This window comes from Salvia splendens, chromosome 13 (assembly GCF_004379255.2).
Source record: "Salvia splendens isolate huo1 chromosome 13, SspV2, whole genome shotgun sequence".
NCBI classification, from domain to species: domain Eukaryota; kingdom Viridiplantae; phylum Streptophyta; class Magnoliopsida; order Lamiales; family Lamiaceae; genus Salvia; species Salvia splendens.
Genome location: NC_056044.1, coordinates 5,395,013 through 5,407,077, shown reverse-complemented (window position 1 = coordinate 5,407,077; position 12,065 = coordinate 5,395,013).

Here is a 12,065-nt window from a genome sequence, read left to right as displayed (position 1 = left end):
AAGAATGATGTCGTACCGAGAAGCCCAGCGCCGTAATGATTTCACAACTTGTTGGCAAGCCGAGCTCTCCAGCGCATTGTTCCTCCGGAGTACATGATATTCCTCCCACAGTTCGTCAACTCGACTCTGAACATCTGATATGGTCACTCCCCCGCGCACACGGATGTAATCCTCGTACGCAGTCCTCTCAGCAATGGTCGTATTCAGCTCGGCCTCCAGATCCTTCTTATCGGACTCTAAGTCCTTATTATCGGCCTCCAGCTTCACTAAACGAGCCAGAAGCTCGTCATTCTTCGTCTGATCGGCTATAGCTCTTTTCTCAGCTTCGTCTAAAGCCGAAGAGTACAGCCGTTTCCAGTGAAGTATCTCCATCTCCTTGAGTACAAAGCAGCTATATTAGTTCGGCAGCTGTACCGAGCAGATAGTAAAATACAACAGGAATAAAGGCGAGTACGAAAAGCTATACGAAGACAAGTGTAGAGAATTTTTCATTCACAAGGAAAATTTTTTTTACACTAGGAGGGCTTCAAGGCCATTTTACAAGGAAGAAACTAGACTAAGAGAAGGGAGACGAAATCATACTCCGCCAGCTTCGTCTCCGGATCCTCGGTCTGGTTCAGCTTCTTTCTCCTGAGCTACCTCAGCCTCGGCCTCGCATCCTGCCGGCCTCGCCTCCGCCTCCTGATCGGCCTCCTTCTCCGGATGCCCGGCCCGCTCGACTTCGGCCTCCAGCTCCAGCGGCTCGGCCTCACCCTCTCCGTTGTAAGTCGAAGCGGGTGAAACGGGTCCCACGGAGGCAAAGATAGCCTCCAGGTTCTCGTCCCGATCAGCTCGACAACTCCGGACTCGGTCTGCAGAAAGCAGGACCGAGGATGAAGCGAGCTCCTCAAGGAGCGGCAGATTCTGAAGCCGAGCTGCTATCTCTCGGCTGTACAGAGGCAACACGACGTCGGCCCCCTGCTCGCCCTTATCGGTAATTAGCCTTACCAGACTACCGACAAAGGCCGAGAACTGGCTGCTCAAAAAGAGTTTCTCCGTGTAAACACGGAGAGCCTCCCCCTGGGCAGCCACGGCGGCAGCCTCCTTCATAGCCTCCCGGTGCTTCGTCTGCTCTTGCAGGATGATGATCTGGTTTTTGGCTGACCGGGCTTCATCCTGAGCCGAGATCCTAGCAGCTCGGGCCCTCTCAAATTTGGCCTCAGCCTGTTCGGCCAGACTACGAGCAAGATGCAACTTCTTCTGCATCTCCTCGTAGTCGTGGGATGCTTTGGAGAGCTCCACGGAGACGAGCTTGGCTCTCTGAAGATGAACAAGGAAAAAACTCAACAGAATGGCCATCAAAAAATGTGGAAAAGAAGCCAAGTCAGAAAGCTTACCTCCACAAAATTCGTCGGCCATTGAAAAGGCTCAGGGACGTGTTCCGGGATGTCTGCAACCACCTCGGAGATGACCAGGTCTTTCCCCGGCACTCTTGGGGACTCATGAAATTTCCCCTTCCCTTTAGCCGAACACGACTCCGGCACTTTCGGATCCGAAGAAGAGGTTTTTTGCCTCTTCGGATTCTTCTCGGCTTCAGACGCCGAGCGAGGGGCTCTCTGCCTCTCCGGCTCCACAAGCTCGGAGGACTTTCGGATAGCCTTATTCAGCATGTACACTGCCAAAAAGCAAGAAAGCAGAGTCAGATTTTCTTCGTTAAAGCAGTAGAGCATAAAGATAAAGAGAAATCCTCACCCTCGGCCTCTTCGTCCGAAGACGAGATGTCGAACACGACGTCGCCCTTGACGAGCTCAGACTCCGTGTATTGTTTCCTAACTATGGGAATCTTGTTGAGCTCGCCATCGAGCTCGTCCAACGGTTCAGGCCGAGGATGACGGATAACGGACTTCAGCCCTCTCCAGGGAAAACTAGGAGCCGCGGTCCTATCATAATAGAAGAAGCGGTTTTGCCACTTCGGCCACTTCGTTTTACAAAAGGCCCTAAAGGGCTGTACAGGGATCAAGTAAAACCAAGACCCCTTCCTCTTAAATTGAAAGAATTTAAGGATCGCCTTCAAAGACAAATCCCTTCCTAACTTACGGAGTTCGGCAGCGAAGGCCGACAAGTGTCTCCAAGAGTTCGGAGTCACCTGGCCTAAAGGAAGCTGAAAAAAATCTAGTAAATCTATAAAGGCAGAAGGGAGGGGGAAACGAAGCCCGCATTCTAAGCAGGCCTCGTACACGGTGGCGTAACCCTCCGGCGGGGAGTCAGCCCTATGATCACCGTCAGGTACCACAGCCTTCCCCCCAGGAAAAAAGTATTTTTCGGGTAGGGATATCACAGTATCCTTACTCAAAATACTATGGAAATACTCTACGGTCTTCTCCCCGGACTCTTTCCGGCCAGAAGACCCCTTACCGCCTCTCCTACCGCTACCCGACTCCGAAGAAGAAATAGAAGCCATTTTCCTTACTTTTTGAAGGTGAAGAAAGTCTGAAGAAGCTCTTGAAAGCGGAAGAAAATTTCTCGAGAAAGAGAGAGTATAGAAGACGCAACAGCAAAAGTGTTCAAATGAGGAAGAAAGAGCATATTTATCAGATTCGGGAAAGATTTCGAGATCGTTGCGCTGTTTCGAATCCCACCTTTTCAGGATTCAACGGCCGGATTTTACTGTCGCATTTAATGCAGGCACGCGCAAGGCACGTCCCCTGACGTCAGCCTCCCCCTTACCGTTATCCAGAATGCCGAAGTGACTCACCTCGCCGAAGTGATTCACTTCGCTTTTCGGGGGGGGTAGTGATGGGGTACGAACTAAACCCTAATGGCAAGCCCAATAACAGTGACGGCCCATCAGCCCAGAGCCCAAGAAAGAGTATCTGTTCGGCACCAAAGAGTTCGGCACGACCAAAGAGTTCGGAGTCAGCCTACAGCTCGGTAAAAGCCGACCAGTCAAGCTCTCCTCTCAGATCGGCAAGAGCTGATCGGTAAAGTCCAGCAGTTCGGTCTCAGCATTCGACCGAACTAGGAGTTAGTGGACTCATGAAAGGCCTCCACGACCTCCACTATACCCACGATCTATTTAGTGGTACGAAGCAGTTATTGAGCAGTTATTGCTCACCCACGATCTTGTTAGTGGGGCTGCAAACCACGATCCTAGTTCAATGTATAAATAGGACTTAGATCAGATAGACAGGGTTAAGCTCTCTAGAGATAAAACATCATATAGCAAGTCTGTGTTGTAAGCTGTAATCCCAGATCAAGCAATACAATCTTGCCCTCCCTTCTTCCCGTGGACGTAGATTTACTTCAGTAAATCGAACCACGTAAATTCTTTGTGTCGTAGTCTTTATTCTCTACCAGCATTTACTAACATCAGAAATTCGCGGACTCATCATTCAGGTTCCAGTTCTCTTGATAAGCCCACCCTCCAACAACAGTGAGTTGGGAGGCGAGAAACCTAAAGAACGTTTTCTTGTCTAGAATGAAGTACCCAACACCCTTACTATCCACCGCGACCATGCTGGCCTTCTTAAGGATTTCCCAGTCAATCGCCCTATTGCCCAAATCTGGGACCCAAGAAAAGAAAAGAAAAGCAATGGATACCGGAGAGAAAAGAAGGCACAATTTGATTTCAGTGAAATAAAATTAGAGAATTTAGAGTGAACATAGTTTGAACTTTGACATGCACCGCAAAAAAATAGGAAATAGATATATCAAATGGATCATGTTACTATCAAAAGGATATATCTTTGACATATACTATTGCTATCAAAATTTATGTTGATAAAGCAAATCAAGTACAAAATCAAAGGGATTATGTGGAAGTTTAATTTTCACTGGTTCGAGTTAAGATAAACTATTAATTTCATTTATCAAGCTAAAATCCACAATGACAGTCCGGAAATAAAAGAAGAAGAGCATCACCTCGCTAGAAAAGGTCATCAATCCTCAATCTTTGAATGTATACATTTAGATCTAATCCGTAACTAATCATATCATAGATACACGCACTCCTTATTTCATATTTATGCATTTAGTATCTAATCGATCGCATATCAGAGGGTATGAGTAATCGAGAACTTTCACTAATTTAATCCGAGATTTTCAGCTTCAGAGGTGTAATTAAACACGTATTAGGTGTAGTGATGAATTCATACTTAATGTCAAGATTCAACAAAGAATAGTTTCACCGAAGTGTTTTTTTTCCAATACCGCCCATTCCGACAAAGTGTGATTGCTCGAGAAGATAATCTCTTTGATTAACATCATTCCACCAAAATGAATTCTTGAGGAAGTAGATTGGCCTACTTCTACTTCCTTTGATGTCTCTTCCTCCATGAGATGGAGGGATATGTTCAGAATGAATCTGAAGTGGGAATGGGATAATGTTATAAATCTGTGAATTTATGATGCTTGAAGAGAGAGTTGCGGCGGAAGGGAAGACAAGGTATAGATTAGGGCTTCATGTGTTATATGGGATGGCATACTTTAAAAAAGATAACCATATTTGTCCATTGCAATTAATGATTTACATCAAATTGTAGTATGTATCACATGGTTATTCCTATTTTTCGGTTGACTGCAGGAGTCTACTTTTGTGTAATCGGGAGATTTCACTAATAAACCAATCTTTGGTAAATTTATAAGTTTAACTATTTTTAAAAATATTAATAATGTTTTTAATTATGTGTCATTTAGATGAATATGAACTATGACCAATATGATAAAGGATTCAAAGTGATTGAGAGTAAGAAAAATATGACACTCCCCTCGTATCATAATATAAATCACTATTATCGTGGGCACGGATTTTAAGAAATATAAAGAATAGTGGGTTGGAAAAGTTAGTGAAATATGAGATCTACTTTTTTATATTGGTTTTATAATAAAATGTAAGTGAAGTGAGTTAGTAGAATGTGAGACCTTCTTACCATTTATGGTAAAAATGAAGTGTTTCTCTTATCGAGGGACGAGCCAAAATGACAAAGTATGACTCTTATTGTAGGACGGAGAGAGTATTTTCTTTCAAGTATCCACAAAATCAATTCAAATTGAACTTATATGTTTATTTAAATTATGGTTTGAAAATACAATTTGATTTGCTTTTTTTTAATTAATGATCAATAATACCACTAACTTTGTTCAAATTCTAATTTTTTTCACAAACTAAAACTTAGTTGTAAATTCCATGAATGTTCTTCAGTTCTTGCCACCACAACTAATATAATTTGTGTGGCACGGAAACATCTCATGTGAATCCTTTTTCGTAAAGTTGTTGGTAATGTTAAAAAATTTGATAAAAAAAATTGAGTTTCGTTACTCTCCATTACATAGACATGCACACTGTTCAAAAATCGCCGGTTCCGCGGTTCACGGTTCAACATTTTCATGAACCGGAACCGGCCCGCCAAGGGTTCCGGCGGTTCCGGTTCAAAAAACCGCCGGTTCATGGGGCGGTTCAAAACCGCCGGTTTTTGGCCGAAACCGCTGGTTCGGCGGTTCGTAATTTTTTTTTTGCATTTTCTTATTTATTTATCTATGAAATGTGCGTAAATAAAATTCAAAAAATCACGATAAAAATTGCAATTTTATTGAGATTACAAGTTACAACAATTACAAATCACAAAAAACTTGAAGTTTTTAAATACAACGACACTACTACTCTACAACAAAGCTAATTACAAAAAAGACTTGAAGTTCTGAACCATAAATTTATAAGTATATATACACTTAGTCGGCGAAGGAGATGTTTCTACATAACTAAATTGAGAACACCTTTAGCAATTCAACATTAAATGATGAGTTTAGTCTAACAATCAACAATTATAGTAGAATTGTCAAAAGTTTCCCGGATTTAGCCTTATAGAGAAATCTACTTATCCGACTAGAGTATATACAAATACAATTATTTAACTGTATTTGCATATTTTTAAAGTAGAAACAAATGAAAAAAAAGAAATAAATGAAAAAGGACTTGAGCTCAACTTAAATTTAAAATTTAAGTTGAGGTGCCTACGTATCCCCAATACTCATTTGCATTAGGGAATCAAAGCCCATGTAGTTCTCTTACCTTACTTACCTATTTGGCTTGCCCAGCGGTTGACAGTTGGCCTACGATTCATCCCCGGTGAATTCTTCTCGTGATTCCTTCTGACGATCATCCCAATCATTTTCTTGTTCTCTGACGTCAGCTTTGGCCCAATCATCAAGTAACATCACGGCTTCCATATTTTTCGCGGAGAACTTACTTCTTGATTCATCAAACACCCATGATCCAACACTGAAAGCTGACTCGACCGCGACAGTGGAAGCCGGAACCGAAAAAATCTCCTTGGCCATGACGCAAGTATGGGAAAATCTTTCTCGCGTGTTCCCCACCAATTGAGGACGTCGATTTGGGCGGAAGGAGTAGGACCTTCATCACTAGACGTCACCACGGTTCTGGAACCGGCGGTTCACGGTTCGGAACTGCCGGTTCCGGTTCGAAAATAAATGGAACCGGAACCGGCCCGGCCAAGGATCGGCGGTTCTGGTTCCGGAACCGTGAACCACCGGTTCACGTGAACCGCGGAACCGCCTAGGTTTGCCCGGTTCCGGGCCGGTTCATCCGGTTCGGCGGTTTTTTTTTTTTTTGCATATTAAATTTGTAATTCAAGTAAAATATGTAGATATATTTGCATAAATAAAATTAGAATAAAGCGATGTTCAAATGCAATTTTATTGATACAAATTATAACTTTAAAATTACAAATTACAACTTTAAAATTGCAAACTACAAACAACTTTAAAATTACAAATTACAACTTTAAAATTACAAATTACAACATAAAAATTAGAAATTACAACTTCAAAATTATAAATTACAAAAACTTAAAGTCTTGATTACAATTTACAAAATTACATATTCGAAACAAAGGGGAGAAAAAAGAAATAAAGGAAAAGGACTTGAGCTCAAATTAAATTTAAACTTAAATTTAAAATTTAAGTTGAAATTTAAGTTGAGATGCCTATGTATCCTCAATGCTCAATTGCATTTTGGAATCAAAGTTCACGTAGTTCTCTTACCTTGCTTACCTATTTGGCTTGATTGGAGGAATTGGCGCCTACTCTTCTTCGTCGGGGAAGTAGTCTTGGTCGGGTTGTACTACTTGATTGTCCCAATTCGGTTCTTGGTCTCTAATTTCGGCGGATCACCAATCATCAAGTAACATGGTGACTTCCATGTTTTGCCCGATGAGTCTACTTCTTCGGTCGTCCAAGACGTTGCCTCCAACACTAAAGGCGGACTCGACGGCGACAGTGGAAGCCGGAACCGCAAAGATCTCCTTGGCCATTGATGCAAGGATTGGAAAATCTTTCTCGTGTGATCCCCACCATTCTAGGACGTAGATTTGTTGGGGAACGGGACCTCCTTCTTCCTCATTTAATGAAAAATGTGAGTCAAAATATAAATCTAACTCACTTGTCGAATGTGCCATCCTTCCTCCGCTGCTGAAGCCGTATAGGTCCGCCAATTGGGATTGGGCGTCGGGGTCATCAACTTGGAAGAAGCCAAAGTTATGTGTTTGACGGGGGGTCTAGGTCGAACTTGGTGGGTAGTGTTGTACTTGGCTTCGTAATCGTGAAAGAGAGCCCGCAAGTTGAACTCAAAATTTCTTTGGAGGCTTGGGAGGTGGGGGAGGTTTATTTGGAATGTTTGGGCAAGGATTATGTAGTTGTCGTCGTCTTCGTCAGTTTGCAAAGCTCGGAGTGGTTCAAGATCAATAGAAGCCAAATTGTTGTAATAAAATTCTAAAATTTTGAAAATACCAACTAGTTTCCACTTTGGATCCAAAACTTTGGCAAGCAAAAAAACAGTTGGGATCTCATTGAAATACTTGAGCCTTTTTTCAACCATGTAATATAAAACACACATTAGCTCAAGATTGTTTGTGGAATTTTTCATTGCAGTTTTAAAACCAAGTGATATGATCATGCAATGTTCTAAAACACGAACGGATGTGCAATAATACACACCCGATAACTCCATAGTGGCATTTCGAAAACCTTTGAATAATTTAAATAAGCTCATGCTTTGTTCCCAACAAGAAGATGTTAGATACAAATCATCAACATGGTAAGTTCTATAAAAATCAACTAAATAATCTATATGCTCTAATGTAGATTGCAACATGTCATATGTAGAGTTCCATCTAGTAGACACGTCTAAAGTAAACTTTGTGTACCTTATTTTCTTCGAGTGGCAATACTTCTTCCACGCCTTGCCAATTTGAGGCTTCCAGTGGATCAAGGATACAGCTGTAGTAATAGGTTGAATATGTCTTTGCCATAAAGACAAAGCATCTTGTACACATAAGTTTAAAATATGACAAATACATCGTTGGTGAAAATACTTACCACTTATCACCGGGGAACAAGCCGCAATTAAATCGGATATACTTGCGGTGTTGGCGGTTGCGTTATCAAAACCAACCGAAAATATCTTGTTGCATAACTCATACTCATTCAAAATTTGAATAATTAGAGATGCAATTGCTTGTGCGGTGTGTGGGGAAGGAAATTGTCTAAAACCAATTAAACGTTTATTTAAAGACCAACTATTGTTTATAAAATGACATGAAATTCCCATGTAGGAATTTCGTTGGCAAGAATCCGTCCACACATCGGAGCAAATATTAACTTTGTGCCCCAAGGTGGATAGAAATTTTCCAATCTCCCTTTTTTTGTCAAAAAACTGACGGTTGTTAGATCTTTGAGCAGTAGTGGGGGGAATTCTTTTTGCAGCAACATTAAAAGCTTGTTGCATAGTAATTTCATATTTTCTATCATTAAAAAAATTGAACGGCAAATGTTTCATTGCCGCCCATCTTACCATGGTATCGGTAACATTTTTAGGATCATATTTAAATAGTGGCGTACCTGTTTGAGACGATGAGCCGGAGGGGAAGTTGATTTGGGTTTGGGACTTAGTATGCTCATATTCCACGGGGTGTTTTGTCTTCAAATGCTTATGGAGAGTACCATATCCCCCACCGGTTCCAAAGGGATAGACTTTATCGCAACAGTTGCAATATGCTTTGAACTCACTTGTCTCCACGGTAGTGGTCGGATCATTAGGATTTGAAATTACAACCGGTACCTTCTTGTAATGTTTGGTGAAGATATCGGATTTCAACTTGGGAGGCATCATCTTCTTTTGTCGTCCTGCGGAAGGAGGAGAGCATCGGCCTCCTCATCATCATTTTCGCTTACTTGGCCGGTGCTAGAAGGGGGGAATTGATGCGATCCATCATCGCCTTCGTTCGACGATAGATTCACATCGTACTCGAACCGCGAAGCCGAATGTGAATGCCCCCCTTGTTGGTCGTCGTCGTCGAGCCCGCCGAGGGCAAGTAACAAGGCCGCATTTCTATCTTCTTCCTCCTACGAAAATTATACGATATGACTAAGTAAAAATACTAACACAAATGAATTTAATACTAACATAAAAATAAAACACATTAGAACTTACTTGTGCTCGAAGAGCGGCTCGCCTTCCCACCTCCTCCGCAACTTGTGCTCTAGTAGGGGCACGGCGACGACGAGTATCACTTTGATCTTGGGCAAGTCCCTTCCCCGATCACCGCCACGACGAGATGAAGACATGATATTTATGGAAATTCAAAGTGGAGAGTAGAGAGTAGTGTGATTGTGTGAATATGATAACGTGAACAACGTGAGTAAATTATGAGCGCAAATAACGTAAACAACTTGAGAAAATGAGGATGGAGAATAGAGAAATTGAGATTGAGATAGAAATTCTTATTAACACAAGAATGGGGTGAGTAGAAATGAAGAGGATGGGGGTATTTATAGGGGAAAATTGTGATTAAAAAAAATCAAATTTTGAAAAATCACGGCGAAACCGCCTGTTTGCCGCCGGAACCGCCGGTTTTCGGTGGAACCGGCGGTTTTGAGGACCGTTTGAAATTTCAAATTTTGAAAAATGCGGCCGGAACCGCCGGTTTTGCCGCCGGAACCGCCGGTTTTTCAGCCGAAACCGGCGGTTTCCGTCAACGGTTTCTGACCAAACCGGCGGCCGGGGGAGCGGTTTCTGAAAAGGCTAAGAAGTAGGTCTGAAAAGGTGTCGGGAACCGTTGAACCGGTGGTTCCGGCGAAACCGGCGGTTCGGAACCGCCGGGTACGGTTCGCGAAATATGGGATCCGGAACCGGCCCGGCGGAACCGGCGGTTCCGGTGCCGGTTCGAACCGCCGCCGACAGTTCCGGTTCCGGTTCAGAACCGCCGGTGACGGTTTCGGGCCGGTTCATCCGGTTCGGTTCGGATTAGTGACCTCTATTCATCACCAAAGGAAAAAAGTGAATCGAAATATAAATCTAACACACTTACCATACCCGAGGTCAACCTTCCACCGGTACTGTAGCTGTATAGGTAGGCTAATTGGGATTGCGCGTCGGGGTCATCATAATCAGTTTGAAATGCGAAGCCAAAATTATGTTGTTGATGAGGGGTAGGTCTTCTGACTTGGTGGGTACTTTATACTTAGTTTCATATTCGGTGTAGAGAGCACGCAAGTTAAACTCGAAAGTTTGTTGGACAATTGACTTGTCCGGGAGGTTTATTTGAAATGTTTCGGTTAGGTTTACTCCCCATTGGTCATTGGTATCCGCTTGCAATACTTGAAGTGGACCAAGATCAATAGAACTCAAATTGTTATAATAAAAATCTAAAATCCTGGAGGTACCGGCTAATTTCCATTTTGGATCCAAGACCTTTGCAATCAAAAACACCGTTGGAATCTCACTGAAATACTTAAGTCATTTGTCAATCATATAATATAAAACACACATCAATTCAGGAGAAGAGCAAGCATTTTTCATCACAGTTTTAAAACCAAGTGATATATACATGCAATGCTCTAAAAACACGAACAACAGTGCAATAATAAACACCCGATAATTCAACAGTCGCATTTTTGAAATATTTGAACAATTTAAATAAACTCACGCTATGATCCCAACAACTATGCGACAGATATAAATCAGAAACGTGATAGGTTCTAAAAAATCACACAAAGAATCTTTATGCGCCAAAGTGGAATTCAGACAATCATATGTCGAATTCCATCTATGAGACACATCCATGGTAAAATTCGTATATCTTACCTTCTTTTGATGGCAATACTTCTTCCAAGCTTTGCCAATAGGCAACTTTTGATGGATTAATCTAGCTGCAGTTCTAATAGGACTAACATGCTTTTGCCATAATTCAAACGCATCTTGTACACATAAATTCAAAATATGACATATGCATCTTTGATGAAAATACTTACCACCAATAACCGGAGCACAAGCCGCAATCAAGTCATTAATACTTGCAGTGTTAGCAGTTGCATTATCAAAACCAACAGAAAATATCTTAATGCATAATTGAAATTCATTCAAAACTTGAATAGAAGCAATTTCAGGTGCAGTGTGTGGTGTCTCAAATTATCTAAAACCAATCAAACGCTTGTTCAAAGTACAACTATTGTCCACAAAGTGAACCGTAATGCTCATGTATGAATGTCTATTAAAATAATCAGTCCATACATCTGAGCAAATGTTCACTTTGTGTCCCAAGTTGAGTAAATAACGTGATAATTCAACTTTTTTTTTCAAACATTGTCGAACGGTAGATCGTTGAAAGGTCATTCGACCTACCCTTTTGACAGCTACATTCAAACCACTTTGCATAGTAACCACAAATTTCTTGTCATCATAAACATTAAAAGGAAAATGCTTCATTGCAGCCCATTTAGTCATAACGTCAGCAAAATTTTTAGGATCATATTTAAAAAGTTGCGTACCTGACGAACCTAAGCCATCGGGTTGGAAGTTTAGTTGGGTTTGGGTAGCGGCAGTGCCACATTCTACCGGATGCTTTGTCACCAAATGACGACGGAGGGTGTCATATCCCCCACCACTCGCAAATTTGTAGACTTTATCACAATAGTTACAATATGCATGAAACGCCGATGTCTCTTCTTGAGAGAGTGGATCATTAGGACTTGGAATTACCACCGGGACCTTTTGTAGTGTTTAACAAAAA